Source organism: Manacus vitellinus, unplaced genomic scaffold (genome assembly GCF_001715985.3).
Source record: "Manacus vitellinus isolate BGI_N305 unplaced genomic scaffold, ASM171598v3 scaffold_66_pilon, whole genome shotgun sequence".
Lineage (NCBI taxonomy): Eukaryota > Metazoa > Chordata > Aves > Passeriformes > Pipridae > Manacus > Manacus vitellinus.
In genome coordinates, this window is record NW_021940729.1 from 2,092,082 (window position 1) to 2,113,286 (window position 21,205).

The 21,205-nt window shown below is 42.9% G+C and overlaps 1 long non-coding RNA gene across 1 annotated transcript; it reads right to left on the reverse strand.

Moving 5' to 3' along the window:
• Positions 1–17,616: 17,616 nt before the first annotated feature.
• On the reverse strand, positions 17,617–20,592 carry LOC108641518. Its single transcript, XR_001922036.2, has 3 exons — positions 20,242–20,592; positions 19,635–19,707; positions 17,617–17,687 (listed from the first exon to the last, which is right to left on the reverse strand). It is a non-coding gene; the product is annotated as an uncharacterized LOC108641518 (long non-coding RNA).
• Positions 20,593–21,205: the final 613 nt, after the last annotated feature.

Genomic DNA, 21,205 nt, shown 5'->3' on the forward strand with positions numbered 1-21,205 from the left:
TGAAACTGATTATCTTGTACATTATTAACTGGAGCCTTCAATTTAAATTGACTTTCCAGCTTGCAAGGCAATCACAAATCTTACATGGGACAGAGATGTGACAGTTTCATTGGTAGATAACAATGCAAATGTGAGACCAAGCTATGAATAACAATTGTAGTCGATCACACCAAAGTAGTTTCATGTTAAATTGTTTTACTTGGTGATTTTTTTTTTGAGATAACAGAGATTCCTCTGCCCTGCATCAGCTTCCTGTCAGGAAACATCATCTGCCAAACTTCCTGCTTGCCACAGTGGGGAAGAAGAAGACAATATAACATTTTCTTTACCAGGATCATTGCATGGCATAGGACATCTGTGGGAAACTGCTTCCAGCTGGGCAGGAAAAACAGCAAAGTAACAGCAAAAAGGGTTGAGAAGAGACAAGTAGAGTGAAGAGAACAAGTTCAAAACACAGAGGACCTCTGAAAAAAATACACCTGGACACCCTTTGATTTTCTAACACAGTATGAAGCTGAGACCAGCATAATTTTGTGGGTGCTCCTGTACCTTCTGAAGGCATAGAACAGTGCAACAAATAACTTGCTTTTTAAAGCCCACAGAAGTACTGATGTTTTACAGGATAAAAAAATAAGGAGTTCTCAAACTTATCCTGAGGTACAGTAGTAAAATCTTCCTAGTAGGCAAAGCCAAAAGTCAGAGTTGTCAGGTGACATACACCTCTCTGTGGAGGAAGGACAGAAGGTGAAGGCCCAGTGCATCAAAAAGCTACTGCTCATGCAAATGCACACATGAAGGCAGCAGTTTTGCCTAATTGTTAACAAAAGTTCTGCTGGTTTTTCATCTCCCTGGGGCTCATTCCCACTTCATCTGCTAATATAGCAAGTTATATCGAATTGATTGTCGTCAAAGTTTGCTGATCAGGACCCAGTCTTTCAAGCTGGCAGCAAGCCTGGAGTATGGATTTGCCACAATAATGAGCAAGGCTGGGATATTTTGAATAAACATGGGCTCCCCTGGTGCAGGGCCAATTTGTCATCTGAGTATGAGAAGTGTAGCTACAGGTATTAAATGCCAGAAGACTAAAAGCTTGGAGACTCCTGAGAACCCTACCATGATCCAGCTCCCCTATCCTGTATGCCTAAGCAAAACATGAGAGATAAAAAACCCTGGGTGGCATTTGTATTTCCAAAGCATTTGCATTTAATTTAATAATATTTGTAATGCGTTCAGTGAATAAGCCGTGGCAAATTTCAACAAACTCCTTTACACCTCAGCAAACCTGAGCTCCCAAAGGGGCTGCCTGCTGGAATGAAAGGCTGGAGCAAAGCAGAGGTTCACATGAGGCAGCATTGTTGGGGGCAGTGGCACAGTCCTACTGTCTGCAATGCCAGGCTGCTGCTGCCCACCAGGAAAGAGGTGCACAGGGCAGCTGTAACTGGGGCTCTTCAGCTGCCCAGTGTTTCTTCTTCTGTTTCTGCACTGACAAGCTTTGTTTCTTACCTTCTTCAAGGCATCACTATGTACCTATCTTGATGCCTAAGCTCTTTTCCTGGCAAGACCCAGCTGCAGGAAGGTTCCCCTTCAAGCCCTCAGGCTTTCCCTCCTGCTGCCCTGAGAGTGGTTGCCAGAGCTCCAGTGCTGAACTCCTCCACCCCATATATGCACAAAATCCAGCTTTACCTAGTAATGGGCTGGGATTTCTCTCTTGTGCAGGCCCCAGGTCCAACTGCAGTCATGTTACAGCCACATTTAGCACCCCAGTGTGCCCCTTCACCTTTCTTGTCCTGGCATAGTTCAGGGATGACCTGCCCTCATCATTGCTCTGCTTAGCTGAGAGGAGACTTCTCCTTAGGGAGAGGAAAGAAATGACCTTCTGTAGGATAAAGTGTTTTTTCCTCTGTAAAAGGCAGCAGAGAACAAACCTGGTTTGTATGTGATTTTCTCTGGGGTTTTATTGTTGCCGTTCTTCACTTTTCTCTGCTTGCCACCGGGAACTGTTCTGTGTCAGGACCAAAAAACACCTCATTTCCTAGATGGTGAGTGCTGGATGAAGGACTCACCTGCCTGGGGAAAGTGAGGATATGTGACATTCATCAAACCCAGAGGATAATGTAGCAAAGCTAAGCTTCTACCCCATCGAATTGCTGCCTTTGCAGCGCCTCAAACCTGGCCCTGCCATGGTAGGGCTCTGACTGATGCAGTGTAAGATCCAGCTCCCCTTTCTCTCCTGACACCTAAACTATCCAAACTGTGGAGCTTTATATTCCACTGCATCGCCCTGCTGGGCCCAAACAGTCCTATGCCCCCTGATCCAAGAGTGCAGACTGGTCTGTCACACTGACTGAGGATGAGACTGCACAACTTAGTGCAGAGACTTCTGTGTCATCCCCAAAATGATCCACTCGTCTGAGATCCATGTGGGGAAAAGCTACCTTTCCCCAGCACTTCAAAAGATCATTTATTAAGCTCACTGAATAAGCACAGGGCAAAGCCTGCAATATGAACTTTCACTAATGTAATGCAATCATTTCTGGCAGTAACTGGCAGACCTGAAGCACATCATGTTCCCCACAATCATCAAGCTCTCTGCTGCAAGGTAGAGTCTTGTTTCACTTTGAACAAAATCCCACCTCGCTTCTAATATGAAACTCTCCAGAGGAAAGAAGGCAGAGCTTTTTCTGATGTAGAACAGCTGCTCCAACCCATTGATTCATGTGGGACACCTAGAAACAGGCACAATGGTGCTCTGTTACAGATGCTGTAACACAGATTGTTAAAAGCAACAGAACATTAGCACCTCAAAGCTTTGAGAACCAGGGCAGTGAAGAGAGCAGGCTGGTAAAACACAGACTGAGAGAGAAACCCTTCTCTGGACAGATGACAAACTTAAACTTGCAAGGCAGTTATTTTATGGAGTTATTTTGATGTTTCACTGGAGGGCAACTAATGTAGAGTGAAGAGAGGTTTCCCACAGGAGTGCACGTAATAAATTTGGTTGCACATACCTGGGTCTTCAGTTAATGTTTGCTAATGCAGCTCTTGTGAATTAGATGCAAGATGTAAGCCTACTCTCACCTGAAAAAGTATATGGAACAAATCCTATGTTTTCAAGCACTTTTACCAAGTGTTGGTACCTTGATATCCCTGACTTCAGTGCTGTAGCAAGCACAGGTGACTCCCAAGGAACTGATGCACTGCCTCTTGTATATGGAAAGAGGGTGAAATTCACTCTGAAACAGAAGGGTCTGGGTATCACATCTCACTTCAGCCTCAAAAGACACCCCAGCTGATACACAGATGCTGAGAATAAATTGTACCCCAAGACAGCAGTGTATCAATACCGACATCTTGATGTACCAACTTCTCCAAAGGAACCCCAAAACCCCAGGAGGACAAGAAGCAGCTTTTATTCTTGGCTAGGAGTAGCTACGAGGATTGGAACATGATGACAAATCTAAATCCTGATGAAAAACTGCCAGGGGCCCATAAGGCTGCCAAAGTACAGTAGGCAGGCTTTCACATAATTGCAAGTCTTCCTTTCTCAAATGCCCAACCTGATTGACCAATTAAAGTGTTTAATTCTCTGAGAAAGAGTCTATCATTAACTGTAATTTGTTCTAGTCTCACCGGTCCTTTCATGACTGCCTCTGGTGAAAGAACCATTATGTATGATCTCAATCTCCATATTACAATGTGGAATTCTTGATAGTTGGCTATAAATAGGAATTGATTCATAAGGAGAATAATGAATTCATTGCTAGTCCTTTACCAACTACTTAATGACTGTCAAGATACATTAAACATTCTTAGCCCTACACTAGGGCCTGAGTTTATTCTTGGCTAACACATCTGACTGCATTATGCACTCAGTGAATTAATGCCAAGTGAAAAATAGTCTCAGTGACTACAAATAAATTTTAGAGTGCTTTATTTCATCATAAATATTGACACTGATCATTATAAATGCCTTCCAAAAGAGGTGATCTTATTCACTAGATGATTTATCATAATTTAAAAAAAAAGAGAAAACCAAGACCAAAACCAAACAAAAAACAAACCTCAAACAAACAAAAAAAAACCCCAACCCATTCCAGCATATCATGTTATCATCATGCTCTCCTGGTTATTCTCATCCGAAAGAGCTTGACATTGTGCAAGGCCCTGTACGAGTTACAGGCACTTTTTAAGCTGTATTACTTGACAGGTGATTAACAAGACAGTATAAACTCATCTGTATGTTTAATTTTATCAAACCTCACTTCCATGTCATGCCCATGCATCAGTGTAATTACCAAAGTGTATTGACAACTGCATTTAACTTCAAAATACAGCAGGCATTGCTCAAGAGTCACATCCCCTGCTCTTGCCCAGCTTCTCCTCACAGAGCCAGCTGCAAAGATTGTGCCCAGGCTCTGAGAGCTCCTTAATTCCTGTGCTATTCAGGGGTTCCCTTATGGGAAAGGTGCTGTAAAGGTGTCCAAAAAAGACTGAGATCCGGCCATTGTGACAGGGAGAGCCCAGGGTACAGGAAAAATGTTTTTGAAGGCTGTGTGTCTCTTACAACAGGATTCATTCCCAGCTCTTGCATTTCCAAGGCCCAAGGAGGAGAGCATCTGTTATGCTACAAGAACACAAATCCATAGTTCGTATTTTTGAAGCGAACAAAGCAGAGCCAGGCACTGTGGCCTAGAGGGAAGGTCTGTGATGTACAGTTCCACCACAGAACATTCACTTGCATAATGGATGTTGGTACTGGGAACAACCTGGAGGCTTCTCTGTGATTGTGTACGAATTCAGCATGAGAGCTCATTATTTGTTGTGTGCACTGGGTACATACAGTGTGTCAGTTCAACAGCAGGCTTCCAGGGAGCACGGGGAGGATGGATGACTACAGTCCAGAAAAGTCTCTCAATACACCTCCAGGATTACTAAATTGCTACCTTTTCTATTTCCTTTCTCCAGTCACTTTGAATAGGCCGAGAAAGTACAGAGGAAAGATAAAGTTCATTGATACCTTCAAAGACATTTCCTAAAAGAAAAGAGAACACACTCAAACTTTAGAGTGTACACCACACAGGAAGTTAGAACTACTTAATGAAGCCATTTTCTGAAGGACCTAAGGGACTTGAGCACAAATAACTGAAAGCAGCTTGTTTTCTACTGGGAGTGACTGTTGTAGCCAACCAATTGCTCAGGACCAATTTGCTTGGACCATTCCTGCCTTTTCTTGCAGGAGCAGTTGCAGCTCTACCTGACTCATGCTCAAACAGGGCATCCTGAACAACCTCTGACCTGTAACTTCTTTGCTGGGAGTCAACCACTTTCCCGAGTGGAGCCTGGTTCCTCACATTCCCTCCAAGGTCCCGCCTCATTAGGTAAGAACAGCATCAAATCTGGGCACAGAACATCTATTTGTGACTTCCATATACTCATGCTAATCCCTGCAATGCATTTTCCACTGGGGCTCCTGGTCTCCCACTGATCATATCAATGTCAAATTAAACTTATCCCTGCAATTTTTAATGGAAGTCACCCATGACATTTGAACACCGTACAGACACTTGAAGCTTTGCTTCATTTCAATAAATCAGGAAGAGATGGAATAACAAGCCTTGTAACCTATTACCAATCCAAGAGAAAGGAAGGTCTTGGGTCAATATTCCTGAGGCAAAAGCATTAAAATACATATATTACCTTGTATATATCATGTTATATATTAAGGCTAAGGCTTATATACAAAAAGGAGCTGACACAGTTTGCTGGCAAGTAACACTAAAAATATATAAATTATATACAACATACATTATATATATAATATATATAATATATATAATATATATATTATATACAATATACATTATATATATTATATATATATTAAGAGTTACTGTCTTGGTTTCTTCTTGGAATTTGCTCCAGAAGCATTCACAAACTGTAATCCTAGTAAATTAACACTGCTAAAATAGAGATTATCATGTTCAAAAGACATTCTTTTCTAGTTATAACAGGCCCCATGTCCTCCAAAAGCTGCCTGCACACTGCAACAGCACAAATAGGAAGAAAAGATTGGAAATCCAATTATTTAAATCCTGATTCAAATGAGGCTGAGGAAGCCACAGTAATAAATCACCTCAAGGCAAAAATACACTTTCATGGAAAATCCAGCGTAGGTAAAGAAGCAGCAGACAGTGTGGAAATAGACCCTTCCTGGTGCCCCCAAAAGAGGAAATTTATACAATAGACAGATAGGGTCTAATGTTTACACAGGTACAGAAGAATGATGTATTCCAGTTAAGCCCAACTGCTATTTAAAATGTCCAGTGACTGTTGGTGTGACAAAGACTCTGATTGCTAAGTGCCATTTATCTGACAGGGGACAGGAAGGCTTCAGTGACATCATTTACATTTCCCTCTCCTTTGTACCCCTTCTCAAAGGAAGTGTTCAGCAGACAGCAGCAGAAGAAAGACATATGGCTCTAAATAACGTTCCTCACAGTCTCAATGCCTCAGCCTGCAGCAGAACCTTTCCAGAGGATGCTTAAATCCAAATAACAGCAGCATTTTTCAGCAGATATACTATTATCAGGCTAGCTCTCCATTCTGGGAATAAAGACTATTCCTGCTATTGGAGCTGTCTTGGGAGCACTGATGAATGTCTTTCTTCCTGCAGAGGGCTGGGAATGGACAACAATCCCAGTCAAGTGAGTGGATGTGAGGAGCAGGACTCTTCTGGGCTCTGCCACCCAGGGCATGCAGGGAAAATCACCTCATATGTCTGAGCCCCAGATGTTCTAATGATATGACAGAGATAAGAATTAGAGCTGTCTGAAAGCTTGTGAAGCCAAAAGGAAGCCCTGGGTAGAACAGATGCTGTTTGCAAGAAAATTCCTATTTTTGTATAAATGTTTGGGCTGTTTGTAATAAAAAAATCACAAAAGACAGATTTGTTTTTTTCCTTTTTTTATTTCTCATTTTTGGCATGGAAAATGCTTAGATTTCCAATGAAGTCCAAGGGAAAAATAAAAAACTATCCTTTTTCCCTAAAACCTTCCCTTTTTTTTCATGAAAAAACATCAACAACAATAAGATAAATCTTTGACTGGACTTAATGAATCTTATCATAGAAAAATATTTTGGCTCAAAGGCAGCATATGAGAGCCAAATACTGTTATAGATCAGCTCTCTCTTAATGGTACAGTTATGCTGAAGTCACAGTCCAGCTGACAGCATCCTGACTTTCACAGGTCAGGCTGGTCACGCAGGTGGAGACAAGGTCAAGTCGTGCTGAAAGCACATTAAAGTCCCGTGCTGCACCATTTTGCTCCTACTTACACAGGCAAGATTAAACTGAGCTGTGTCAAGGTTAAATGACTATTTTGCTTGAGCCAGTGACTCAGACATTAAATCAAATGGGGAGCTGATGGCACCTAAAAACTTTTCCTCGTGATGGTCAAGGAAACCATGTCAGCCCTCTGCTTATTAAGTACTTGTTTAAACAGTTCTCACCAGCTTCAGTTTCAGCCACAGTGAAGGCTCTGAAAAGACTGAAGAACCCAGGGTTATCTTAGCAGACCACTAAAAACAAACCAACATTATCATGTTCTAAACCACTTCCCTATTCCAATACACAAAAGTAGCCTTATTATATGAAATATCATAGCAATGGCTACAACTACACAACACTTAAAAACATAAGGTGTTTGTTGGGACACCCAGCAGCACGGAAATATATTAGCAGTGTTGGGAAGGAGAGATGAAGGGATCTCACATTTATTTCCTTAGCACTTTCCCGAAATAGTTCTAATGGATGTGGTGGTTATACATTCTTCCCCCTCTGGCCTTCATTTGGATTGCCCAGGGTAAATGATTTTAATAATGTTGCCTCTGCTTTCTGTGGTTTGAAATAGAGCTATTATTTCCAAATGGACTTTCCAAATAACAGTGGAGATGAGAGGCCATCAAACAAACATCTGCTGTGAGCCTTGGGGATGCTGACTGGAAACGGTGTCAGAGGCATTGTTTGAATAGGCAGTCAAGAAAATACCCATTTTGATTAACGTGTACAGGCATTAGTATCAATCACCATTTCCTTCCAAGAGAAAGACTTGGAAATGCAGCACTTGAACCCAGCTGTATACACTGCTTTGGACATGTTCATAATGTCTCTTTGAAAACAGAGCTTGCTGGGCTACTTTCCTTGACCTGTCGGAAGAATAGACAATGATCCAAAGTGTCCTAAATGCAGTTAATTGCTCTAAACTGTGTCTGGGCACAAAACAGGAATAAAAGGCATTTCTCTCTCCCAGCAGAAATCAGCTACAGGAACTATTTATGTAGGGGAGAAAAGTGTCAGTCATTTTACATAAATCAGTTCTCTTTGGTGTTTGCAAAACAGAGCAAGATCATAACATGTGAGCAGACTGAAATTACAGCTGAATAAATTTATAGGCTTGTTTTCATTCATTATAAAAAGAGATTGTAAAGTCTAAAAGCAATCAACTGACAGTTTTGGTCCACTTCTGTCTAATCAGTGCTTCAATTGATGCATCTCCTAAAAATACTTGAAATGGAAACCATCAGATGTTAACAATATCTCTTCTTCTGCCATTAGATAATATGCAATCAGTGATTATGGGCAGCAGTGAAGCTTCTTAATTCAATGACTGCACCACCTATCTTTGCCATTTTGCTGACGGAAGATCCAGCTGTTTCTGTTCGTATCAGTGCACTTCAAAGATTGGCAAGTATAGCTACAAAGCTAAAAATAGGAACACTCTGCATCCCACTTCAGTCACCCTCTTGTAGCAAAAAAGAATTTCAGAAAGTTCTTGAATAGACCAGAAAGAATGGAATTTATTTTTAATAAACAGTAGACACTCACACTGGTAATCATTGTGATACATTTTCTCCAAGTGACAAAAAATAACAACATTACTGGTGGATGAGTTGACTCTTGGGCTGCTTTGCTTCCAAAAGAATTATCCTATGCAGGGAGACTCTTTTATGCTGCTACATCAGTCTTCAAGCTCATACCTGCCTGTAAAGTGGGTTAACATTTCGTCCATGGAGACAAACTGTTCAGCTGTTTTGTCTTCTGCTGTGTCATGGCTTCATCTGTGAGGTTGCATTCACTGTAAGAGTTTAAAGTAATGAAGTATTTGGGAAACTCAAACCAGAGACAGCAGATTTGCCTTGATTGACATTGGGATTTGTGCCTTTCTTGATGTGAAAGGTAGTGACATAGCACATCAACGCTCAGGCAATTATTTCTGTAACCAAAGAGTGATCCCACCCTACGGATCTCACTGCTGGGGCTGCATAAAGATGAGTTGGCACAAGCAGGTGTCAAAATGGCTGCACAACAAAATCAACTCGCAATTAAATAGGTCTGCTTTGAGGATAAAAACGTTATTAACTTTAAAATGTGCTAAAGAAGTGTCTGACCACTGAATTCCAAGAGCAGAGGACTGTTTTGTCCACGGTGTGTGCATGACAACCCTGGACACTGTGTTGACTCAAGGAAATTTGTTTTAATCACTGCTATTTTCAGATGTCTGTGAATACAGGTTCCTTGAAGCAGTGACCATGATTACTTTATGCATTTATTCAGGGTAAGTGCATTTATTCAGTTTGTGCAAGATGCCAAGCTCCATTGACACATGTACTCCGAAGTCAGAGAGCAGAAGGGCAGTATTGATGTCTCTCCCACTTCCTAGAGTAGATGTGCTTCTCTAGATCTCTCTGTAAGTCCAAGAAGCTGCTCTGATTTACAACACACTCACCTGGCTGCTGTCAGCTTTTCTGGGGCACAGGTTTTCAGTCTGTAGTGGGCTCAAGTCATTCCCTCTCTGTCTCCCAGCCCTCCCATGCTGCAGAGGCAGTGAGGAAGCAGTGTGGAAAGCTGTGACATGCTCTTGGATGGGGAGATCCCCTAAGGTCCTCCCAACCTCCTTTCTGCGATGAACAGAGACCAAAAGGGCTGCAGTCTAGCCTGAAGTACTTTATCTGACTTTTCTCTAGTAAATACCACAGTCCCAATAGCAAATTCTTGCAGAGAACTATTTATGGTCAGTTCACAGCCTGGAGAATAAATGCCATTATAGAATTAAAATACTTTTGAATTACAAAGCTGAAGAAATTTTGTTCTGCTTTCAGAGAGACCACATTAAAAAAAAAAAAAAAAAAAGAAAAAAAAAAGCTGCCTTCATTGCACAGCCTTTACTTCCAAAATCTTGCAAGGACAGGGGAGAAAAGCAGCACCAGCACTGCCCTCAGGGATCTGCTACAGGGTCTGCCAGGTCATCAGGGTCCCTAAGAGCCCCAGAGCCTGTCCAGGAACATTATCCTTCCCAGAATTTGCTTCTCCCTAGACTGGCTTCAGTCAATTCTGTGAAGTTGTTTGTCTCTTGTGGCTGGTTCTCCTTTTGTCACCCCCCTTGGGTGCAGATTAACTACTAGGAGCAAGTTGTCCTGAGCAAGGAATGAATCCCAAAATAAAGAAGAATAAATTCAGAACACATTTAAGCCTATCTGAATGCAAGTCACAGGTATGGATTATACTTCCCAAAGTCTAGCATTTATTTGTACACTGGGTATTCATCTACCACATTGGCACTCAGAGGGCTCATAGGACCTACCCAAGGACTGTGTGAGACAGAAATGTGGGAGAAACCAGCACTGAAACCAGACTGTCCAAAACATGGCAGCTTCTGTTCACAAAGATTTGTCAGGCCACCTTCACTCTGGGCTCAAAACTAAAAAAACAGAGCTGAAATAACTGGATTTACCCAGTTTCCATGGCATGGTTAGAGGGTTGTCCCCACAGATAGGTTATATGTTAGGGACAAAGTTCCCCCATGTGAAGCAAAGCCATGTTTACTTGTGCTGGAAACAGATGAGTTCTCAGTAGTAGGGCAACCAAACGGGAAATTGGTATTTTCTGAAGCAGATAGGAGAGTTGAAATTGCTTTAGCTCTGCCTGCTTCCTTGTATATCTTTTACAGCTAAGTCCCTCTATCCTAGTCTCAAGTTTTGCTAGATATATAATCTAGATCTGCTAGACACAACTGTTTTTCTCCCTTCCAGCCATATTTAGAGCCTTTACACGGAACTACACAAAGCTTCGTGTGCTCACAAATTAGCCTTTGCTCAAATAAGATTTTCCTCAATTATTAAACATCCTTCCCGTTTCCCCTCCCCACTTGATTCTTTTCTATCTTTATGCTCTGGGGAGATTTCCAGAGGTCTCGTGTGAGGATTACAAAAGCAATAAGCGGATTAGGGAAGAGTAGCTTTTTGGTGTACCCAGCATAATACAAATTAGGATTGTTTATAACTTTATTCCCTTACCAGTTATAACTGCATGTATGCTGATGTACTTTGAGGCCTCCAAATAAAATGAGAGGGCCAAAGGTAACTGAATTATTTTAATTGGCACATTAAGGAACACACATGCCAAAGAAAAGGTCATGTGTACAACTCTGCAAATGAGCAAAATTTGTCTTATTATTATTAAAAGAAAGTCTGGGAAAAGGAGTAATCTTGTGCAAAGGACACAGGACTTTGGCAGGTCGAATTTATCGGTCTGTGAAAAGAAGTCCCTGATTTTCATGACTCTGGTCACGAAGTTTTAAACTCTTCAAAGCAAGGAGTGCCTTCTTACCTAGCCCAGCAGAATGAGAGTTTGAGCTTGATGAAGTCTTCATAATGTTCATGTATTGCTAATTAAGAATTAATATTGTTTAATATTTCTCCCTATATCTGTTGGGAAATTTACTGCATACATTCGCTTCATAGTAAATCTAAATAAAAACATAAAAATTCACCATCCTATCAACAGGAAGTCCAAAGAATGCAAAACAGTGTATTTTATTTTAGGCTCTTCCACTTTTGCCTTTGCAGCACCTCCTGTGTTCAGGAAGGATATTGGTGCCCAGACCTACCAAATGATAGACCAGACACCCAGGTAGTAGAACCTGTTCTGGTAAGTAGCAGTTCCTCTGACTTCAGGTGTTCCTGTGGCTTTCAGGCAGCTGTAAAAAGAGAAGGGGGAAGTTAAAAATTAATTGATCTATCAGTGAAATGAATATATGCTCTGGCATTTGATTGTCCAGCAGAAGCAGTCAGGCAGTTATTTGTATTGCTAAGAATGTCAATAACAAGGAGCAGTGCACTGCAATGTGGTTTTGTTAATGAATTGATGAAAACAGAGCTATTTTTAGATTGTGAATAGGTCTGAGGAACTGAGCTCTACAACTCTTCAGGAGAAAAAGTACCCACTGTGTTCAGGTTTACCGGTATTGAAAACCATTCCCCCATCTCCTGATAAAGAATACGAGAGTAAATGTCAAGCCAAGCCAGTGCTGACCTCTGACTTCTCTGAAAATGCCGCGGTTCTTTAAAAAGAACAGTAGGAGAATAGGCTGAATGACTAACTGGCAGATCGTGCCCCCTGGAAAATCCCGACGATGGTGTTGAAATTGCTGAACTTCCCTGAAGGCAGAATGAGCTGTACTGAGCAGAGATGCCGGGATCTGCATAACAACAGCTCTGCCTGCCTCCAGCGCCACGACAGGCTCCTTCCCCACATCTGGCGCTCAGGGGAGGAAAAGAATGAAGAGAAATCCTTCCCCCTTGAAACCTGAGCTGGTTTTGAAGTGTATGTCCTTGTTTTCCTTCCCCTTCCTCTCCACCCCCTGTTCCCAAAGGCTTAGGTGTTAGCACAGGGGCAGCTGCTGAAACCCACACCGCCCTGACCTGGGAAAACATTTTGGGTTTGGGAGGGTCAGAATCCATAATCCCGCTGCTGACACCCACCCTCAGAGGCTGCTGCACTTTTTTTAGACCCTCTCCGAGGGAGGCAGCAACTGGTCCGCGGATAAGGCTTTCGAGTGGATATAATTTCATGTGCATTCCTGTGCATTCCTAATTTTGCAGTCATTTCACCGTGGTGTAAGGAGACAGAAGGTGTTCCCAGGTGAGCCTGGAGAGGGTACTGCAAACACAAGGGCTACCTGGGTCAGGTATCAAAAGTCAGAGATGGTTTCATAATAAAAAATACAAATAGACCACACACCCCCCTATAAATATGCTATAGATACATGTATCTTCCCCTTACAAGGTGTTTAAGGTTTTACATAACAAGTCAGCAATAATATACTTCAGGCTGTTAGAAGGGCTGACTGTGATATGTCCACTCCTGCAGATTTTTGAACCAGAAGAAGCCTTGCTGAGGACTTACAACACGCCTCCCCTCCACAGCTGAGACAAGCACCTCGTGGTCAGTAGTTTCCAGACTCACTCAGGATCTCTTTCTGCTTTTAGCGACAGCAACTGGGGTGCAGCCAAGCTGGAGGAGACCTCCATCTCACCCTGAAGACATTACTTAATACTTACTTTCTCTCTGAAAGCTCCTACAGGTTGAGTTTTCCTGATGCCAGGAATCCTCAGCTGAACATCAGCACAGCGACAACCACGCACTCTCCATCCCCGCGGTGAACTCGGGCAGATTTGTTGTTGGTTGCTAAAGGCAACTGGTTCTGATTGATGGTTTCCATGAACTTTCCACCAGCAGGGTGGAGCCTGGGCTATCGCGTTTCCAGGGCTCTGCAGACAGGCAGGGGCAATAGGAGAGAAATAGGGAAAAATAGGGAAACGGGAAGGCCTTAAAAGGTACCTGCCCTCTTTGTTCAGACTTCTGCTTGTGCGTGGTTTGTAACAACATCTCAGGGGGGCAGAGACTCTCTGTGGGAGTTTGTAAGTGATACGAGTTGCATGCTGTATAAAACAGAGTAAAACACAACATAAAACAAAGAGTTTGCAAAAGCTCTTTCAGACCCATTAATATTAAAGCCCTGCTCTTTTCTCTTTCTCGTACTAAAGTCATCTCGGTGAGACAAATCTCTTTTTAAAATATTTATCAGAAGAAAAGCAAAACGGTAGGGAAGGGATTTGCACATAACCTGTTTATCAGTCCTGGGCGTGTGAGCCAATCTATCAGCCCTGCTGTGACTCTGGGTGTAGTTTTCTCTGCCTGGCTCTTACACTTCAGATGATATGAAAGGATTTCAATGTGCATTTGAAACATTTTTTTTCCCTGATTTATCCTACCAGCATTTTTCTCTAACATGAGTATTTGTCTCTTTTAAGGTCTGCTTTACATTATGTAGTCTCTTTGTATTCCATGCAGATGAAAAGCACATGCATCCCCACTCCTCCCTCATTATAATGCTACTTTCTGAAGAAAAGCATCTCGTGCTCTAAAAAAACCTCTGTTATTACAAAGTTTTAAAAAACCTGTTGATGACTCACTAGAAAATAGTGAACAATATAATTTTCCCAGCTTTGCCTTATATCCATTCAATCTTAGATCTTTCTGCCAAAAGGGTGCAAACCACTTCTTGTAGGTGGGGCTGGCAGCTCTATTGTTAATATTGCTTAAGTACATTTACCAAACATTAGATATTTTAGCTAAAAATTTCCACACTGAATATTTACCTAAACTTGAATTACACTGGAAACTCTTACCAGAAGTCTCTCTTATCTCTAAGACCAGGGCTTGGTTATATTTTACCTTGTCAAAACACCCTGGTAATCTTTCTCGGAGAGGCTTTAATGCCCTTAGCCTTTGAAAAGGGAACACGAAATTTGCCTTTGTGAAAGCCTGCCCCAATTTAACTACATTAGGAGGCTTTGAAAAACTGCAGGCACTGTCTGACCAAACCCAGAGACTGCAACACTCTGACCAGCTTGTCGAGGGAACAGGATGGGGAGGTCCCTGCCCGGCTCCTTCTCCTGGCCAGGGTGTCTCAGCCCCCTCAGTGTCACTTCTCGCTCTTATCACTCTCCTTACACAGCTCACTAATCTCACAGAAAATGGCTCTGACAGCTGTCAGAGGTAGGTCCGAGGGATAGAAGCACTGTGAAAGACAAATGGTGGCAGAAGCCCTCGGGAAGAGGAGGTAGGGAGCAAAGAGGAGGCAGGGAGGGTAGAGGAGGTAGGGAGACCTCCCACTTGCCAGCAGTGAGCTCTTAGATCAGCACACAAACCAGCTTCAGTAAAGCCTCACAGCCTGATTTTCTATAGATTTAATAAAGCTCATCTGCACTATGCACCTGGCATCCTAAGGGCAAGCAGGACTTTCAGTTCCGTTGCAGTTCTGGATTCGTGGCTGCCCCATCCCTGGAAGTGTCCAAGGCCAGGTTGGATGGGGCTCTGAGCAACCTGGGCTAGTGGAAGGTCCCATGGCAGGGACTTGAAATGAGGTGATCTTTAAGGTCCCTTCCAACCCACACCATCCTAGGATTCTGTGGTTGTGGCTCCTTTAGCCTGTGGATGGGACACCAAAGCAAAGAGCAGGCACTCCTTCCTTCTTGCTTTCCCAGGATTTCTCTCTTCCCAAATATACCCCATGAAGAAGGAAGCTGCCAGAACTGTACAGCAGTGTGAGGAGGCTGTGGTCACCAAAGCACATCCCTATTTGGAGGCTGGAGAGGAAATCAAGAGTCCACTGTTTTCTGCTCTCAGCAAATACCTGCTCCAAAGCGCGTCACAACTCTCCAGTGGCAAGTTTACAGTCATTACTGGCATTCCATAAACCCAAAGAACAGAAATGCTTCAGCAGAAAAGGGTGTCCCTCTCCTGCTGCTGATCACCCTGGACAGCTGTATAATGTTCTGTTAACAAGGCTTGGAGAGGCAGGGGAAATGCTAATCCAGTGTAAAAATAGGTACTTGAATTTCAGAAAACTCCGGTTCTCAATATAGATAATCTTACTTCGGGTTCTTTATGCATATGGCAAGGTTCACTGGAGTAATACCTTTTTATTTCTGTCCTTGTGACCCTTAGCACACAGAGAATGGGTGTGCAATAGGGACCAGTTTGGTCAGGTTTATTTAATGAGGCCGTTGCTTTTCTACAGCAAAAAAAAGTACAAGGTCATGGAAGTAAGGACATGTTCAGAGTGTCTGTGAACAAGGGACCAGATAAAGGTTTCAGTAGCCTTTCCTGGCCCTTAAAAAATTGTCTTTTCAGATTAGAAATGATTTTTTAATGGTTTGTTTAACATTTATGCTCAGTCACACTGTTACGCCACATCGCCCTATAACCAACCCACAAAGGTTTAGAAGCAAATGCGACCCCAAAACTGCCATGTTGGCTGCAAGTTCCCAAGATTTCCCCTCATTTAGCAGCCATGAAAGGCTCTTTGAACTAAGCCATGGGACTAACCCCTGAAACAAATGAACAGATGAAACAAGTGCTTAAATTCCTGCAGTTCTGCTCACATTGCTATATTTCAGCTGAACACTTCAGCATGGCTGTGGACTAGAGTAATTCAATCACTTTCAAAACTGACAAAATTGGTGGAAATCAAAGGGCAGACCTCATCTAAGGAAGGCAAGCTAACTAACTTCATGTAGGCTACCAAGCATTTTACAAGGAGAAACTTCAGATTCTTCCTCATTTGGAGTTGGGTCTGAATCTGTGATTCAGAACTGAAAGTCTCTGTTTCACGGTTTTAATATCCTCAGATATTTAACCTTATCCAAACTGCAACAATTAGCAATTTCTTTCCAATGCCAAAATGCATCTTTAGGCTTGTCTTTTTGCCCACCGAACCAGGCAACCAACACTGCAGCCACTCCAGTTAATAACGCCCTCAGTTAAGGCTTTATTTAGAGGAACCCAACCAAACTAAACAGAGTGACCCAAACCATTAGACAAACAGCCAGGGCAGGTTCTTCAGGTCAGATACTAGCAACGCTTGGTGAGTTTGGGGCTGAGGGAGAAATCTGACCTGGCACACAGGAGAACCTCCAGTTCTTTTGAGCACTCCCTTCAGGCTGGATGTAGTCTAAATAAAACACCTAAACAATGTCCTTTACTTTTTTCCCAAACCCCAAATGTCACCCTGTCTCAGAGAGAACCTTCCTGCTTTCCCAAATCCTTGAAATCCTATTACTGCCTAGGCACCAGGCATTACTGCAGTGGGGAAGAATGGTGACAGTACTCTTGTGGTCAAGCTGTCTGTGGTGGAGTGGCAACCTGTGATTCTCAGTTCCCATTGTGTCCAGCTGGGGTGTTCTGCAGGTTTGCAGGGATTTTTGTGGTGTTCTGTCTCTTTGCATCACAGCTCATCATCACTTCCATCTGCTGCTCTTTACAGTCCCGTGATGACTCTTAGGACCAGACCAAGCACAGATCTTTCACTCCAGAGCTCCTCATCCATCGCCTCCCGTTACCTGTCAGGCCAACACCTTCTGCCTTTCCCCTGGACTGCCTCCCTTCATCACACAGTTCACCAAATCCCTCCTTCCCATTTTTCTCAGTGGCCCCTTGACTGCTCAGGGCTCCGCCCAAAGCCTTTTCCATGCTGTGTTTTATTAGCTAATATATCATGCTGTAGCTATAATATGCAGAGCAGCATTTCACTGCATAATTTCAGAACTGGATGCATTCATCTTTTCCCCAGTCACAGCTCAGAAAGCGCCTCTGAATGGATGATTAGTGAGTCAAGAAGTTTATTAGAAGACAAACAACATACCAAGGTAAAAGCCATAAATGCAAAGCAAATCACTTATGGCCATTGTTCTTTCTGGTGCCAAAAGGAATATGACCTCTAAAGCTGTGTTTGATGGCCTGTTCCTGGCTCTCATGGTTGTCCTCAGGTTGTCATTCTTGTAGGCTTCAACAGAGAGTAGAGATGAGTTCAGAGTTGTTAGAACAGAGTTTTTCCCAGAAGACAGTGTAGATCTGCACCTCACGTTTGGATGTGTCACTATATAATTTTATAATGTTATATTCTGATGGTGCTGGACAGATTGCTCCCCCGGTTGTCTAAAGCACTCAGCAGAAAACAAGTGTGGGGAGGATGTCCTTCTCCCCATATTCCAATATTCAATTGTGTTTTTAACATTTGACTTAAAATGCATAGAGGACCAAGATGAAGTGTGTAATACCAGCAATACATCATTACCAACACCAAACGTTCAAAAATTGTAAGCTAAATCACAAAAAATCATGAAATTGGCATTCAAATAAAAAAATTAAATACTAAACATTTTAAGTTTTTCCTAAGCATAAGAACAAGGCACTGCCCTTTGTATATTTGTTTGGATGACATCAGGACAAAGGGCTCTAGAGAAAACAGTAAATATTTTGAGGTATGTCAAAGTTACAGTTTTTGACCTGCAATCTGTGTGTTCATAGGCTGTTTTTAAGGGGTCTGCAGAGGGTAGCTAAGAAAAGCAAACCTATTTTCTGCAGTATTAAATCGCTACACAGGAACTGACACTTCCACTGGCAAAAAAAAAAAAAAAAGTTTTAAGGTGCTGCAAATTGTAAAAGGTTGAAAAACATGTTTCTGGTGATTCTGACTCAAGCTTTCAATTATTCAAGCATGTGAGGGCCCCAGTTCTACTGAAGTTAACTGGGATTTGTTCTAAATCCCACAGGTACTTCGGAAAGTTCAAACCCGAGTTTCTGGATGAGTGGTTCCAACTGTGTACAATGTGCAGAGCTCTAAACTTTTCCCCCCCTCCTTTTCTTTTTCTTTTTTTTTTCTAGTGGAGGTGTAAATCCCTGTGTACAGAATTTAGGCCTCTGTATAGCAAGCCAGCATTTTTTTGATTGTGTTCTGCAGACCCTCTCCTGACAGTCTGTGGGCCTTGGCATTTCCAGCTACACAGGCTGCCTGAGCTTTTAGTGACTTGCTCCTGTCCTTCAGCTAATATTTCTGGGATGGATTTCAGGGATCTTTTTTGGCTTGGGAGTAGTTAGTTAAACTGTCAAGGAAATGATGAATGGAATCTGCACCCATGTGTTACCACAAAGATGCCTTGCAGACGTTTCCTCAGATTTTAAGGCATCTGGCTGGGACTTCCTTACGTCACCAAATACAATAGAAGAATAGTAATGATTAGCAGTTGTATAACAGTATCCTTCTCCAAGTTTTTTTTGCTTGGATGTTTATAGAGCTCTGCTGGAAGAAAAACAATAATTCAAATAGGAAAACTAGGGAAGAGGTGAAGCTGAAGTTCCTTGTTTAAGCCACAAACCCATCTCAAGTCAATGCCCAACACACAAGTCAGACTCTGTGCTCAGATTAAAACTTCGCAGTGAAGGTAATTTTTTTTTTACAAATGAGGAAAAGAGATTTTAGTTTCAAAACCCTAAGGATTTCTTGACAGTAACACTGAAAAAACTACATTCAGTTCCTCTGAAAGCTGCCTTACAACTCAGAAACTGAGTATTAATTTTTCTGTGTGTCCTTCTCATATTAAAAACTGCTAAATACCAGAAGATGAGCATGTGGAAGAAATAAGTCTCATCCTTAAAAAAAGAAAATAAACCCCCCCAAACCTTGCAAAAAGAAAGCAAGTGATTCCTGAATTCAAATGATATCTTGGTGTTCCAATTTTGCCTAAGGCTAAATCACTCCTTTCAAGGAAACATCCACAGGAAGGGCAAGGTTGTTCATACCCTGAGTCAGGGTCTGCCACGGTGTTGCTGCTGGAGAGCTGCCCAAATCCTGCCTCCCTGCTTCTCCTGCTCCTAGGCAGGAGAGGAGGAGGCTGTGTGTTACTCATTGCATGGGATGATGGAGACTAGAGTAGATCTTGCAGGAAAATACCTTTGCTCTGGCCTCTGGAACATTCCTTTCCTGCCCCAAGGCATTCCACCTCTCAGTTCTCAGTGATGGCTCCCTGTGATTTAGGGAAAAGCAGACAATAACACAGCTTCCCAGACCCTCTCAGGGGTTAAAAACAGAATGTTTGGGGAAAAGGTTTGTGCTGACAGTGCCTGTTAGGAGCCAAAGATCTGGAAATGATTTGTGGTCTCAAAACAGTGGACATCAGGTACGGCACTTAATGCTGAACTTCGAGGGCGTTATTTTTAAATTCTTGGGACCAGCTTAGAGCTGCAATAATTAATAATTTCAGCATGAAGCATGGGAGTTTCATGTTCCTTGCCTCAGCCCTCTCCCTGTAGTCTGGTTTGGTGTTCACAGGAGGGAAATTGTTGAACACATTACCCACCCACAGGAGCAGCTCAGCCTGCACTGCGATACCGTCCCTGCCAGGCTCCGCTCTCAGCCTCAGCCCTGGAGCGAGATGCTGGCAGGAATTCCCTGCTTACACAATCCTGCTGACACAGAGGCCAAGTCCAAGACCAGACCAACTTCCGGGGCCTCTCATGCTGCCATCTTATCTCATCAGCTCTTGCCCTTTCCTCCTCACCCGGAGCCATAGGTTTTCCATCCCAGTTTGCACCTCTGCAATTCAGCATTGATTCCAACAGGGATTTTTCCCCCCACTCCTCTTCCTAGTTGACAGCTCTACTCTCAGCGTTTCTCAGAGACAGCAGTGGACCTGCAGGGATAATCCCAGCGTGCTGAGTGAGCCTGAGGGATCAGCCTTCCTCCAGTTCACATCTGTCACCTTGTCTCTTTGCTGATGCTGCTGCTTTCCAGTGTGTCGTTCCCCTTGTGCTTGTTACACTGAAGCGTCTCACTCACCTCAGAGGCTCATCCTCTCTCTGATGGGGTTTGTGTAGCCTTCAGGCTTGACTTCTGAAATTGCTGATGTCACAAGGGCTGGGAACACGACCACCATGCTGGATCTGGGGTCATTTTAACTGCAAACATCCACCAAGAGACAACCTAGGGAAAGGGTTATCTAAATGGCAAACCCTTAAATCTCCTGAAAGGCTAGTTACTTGATGGGGCATCCACACGGGCTTTTTGCACATTGTGACTGTGAGAAAACTCCTTCAGCGCAGGAGCTTTTTATTTGCACATGGCTGGGCAGCATTTGGCACATGCTAAGTGAAGTTAGCGGCCACTCCTGTGATGTGTTGCAATGCTACCCAGTAAATAAGGCTTGATGGGTTTCCTTTCTTCCCTGCATAGGCTCCACTGCCGTGCCTCTCCATGCCACCTTCCCAAACGATTACTGCCGCTGCACTGCCCCCCTGTTCCGTGAGGAACAGGCAGCTCCATTAATGCAGCTGTCTCACCCTATGCCGTTATCATTGACTCATCACAGCAAGACCTCTAAAGCCTCCCTGGAATTTCTGGCAGATCCTATCATTTCCTAGATATAATACATTACCTTTTAATAAATTAGTATGTGCCTAACTTTAATGACCCAGGGAAATGTAATCTTTAAATTGATGGTATCCTTTTAAAAGAATTTAAGCAAA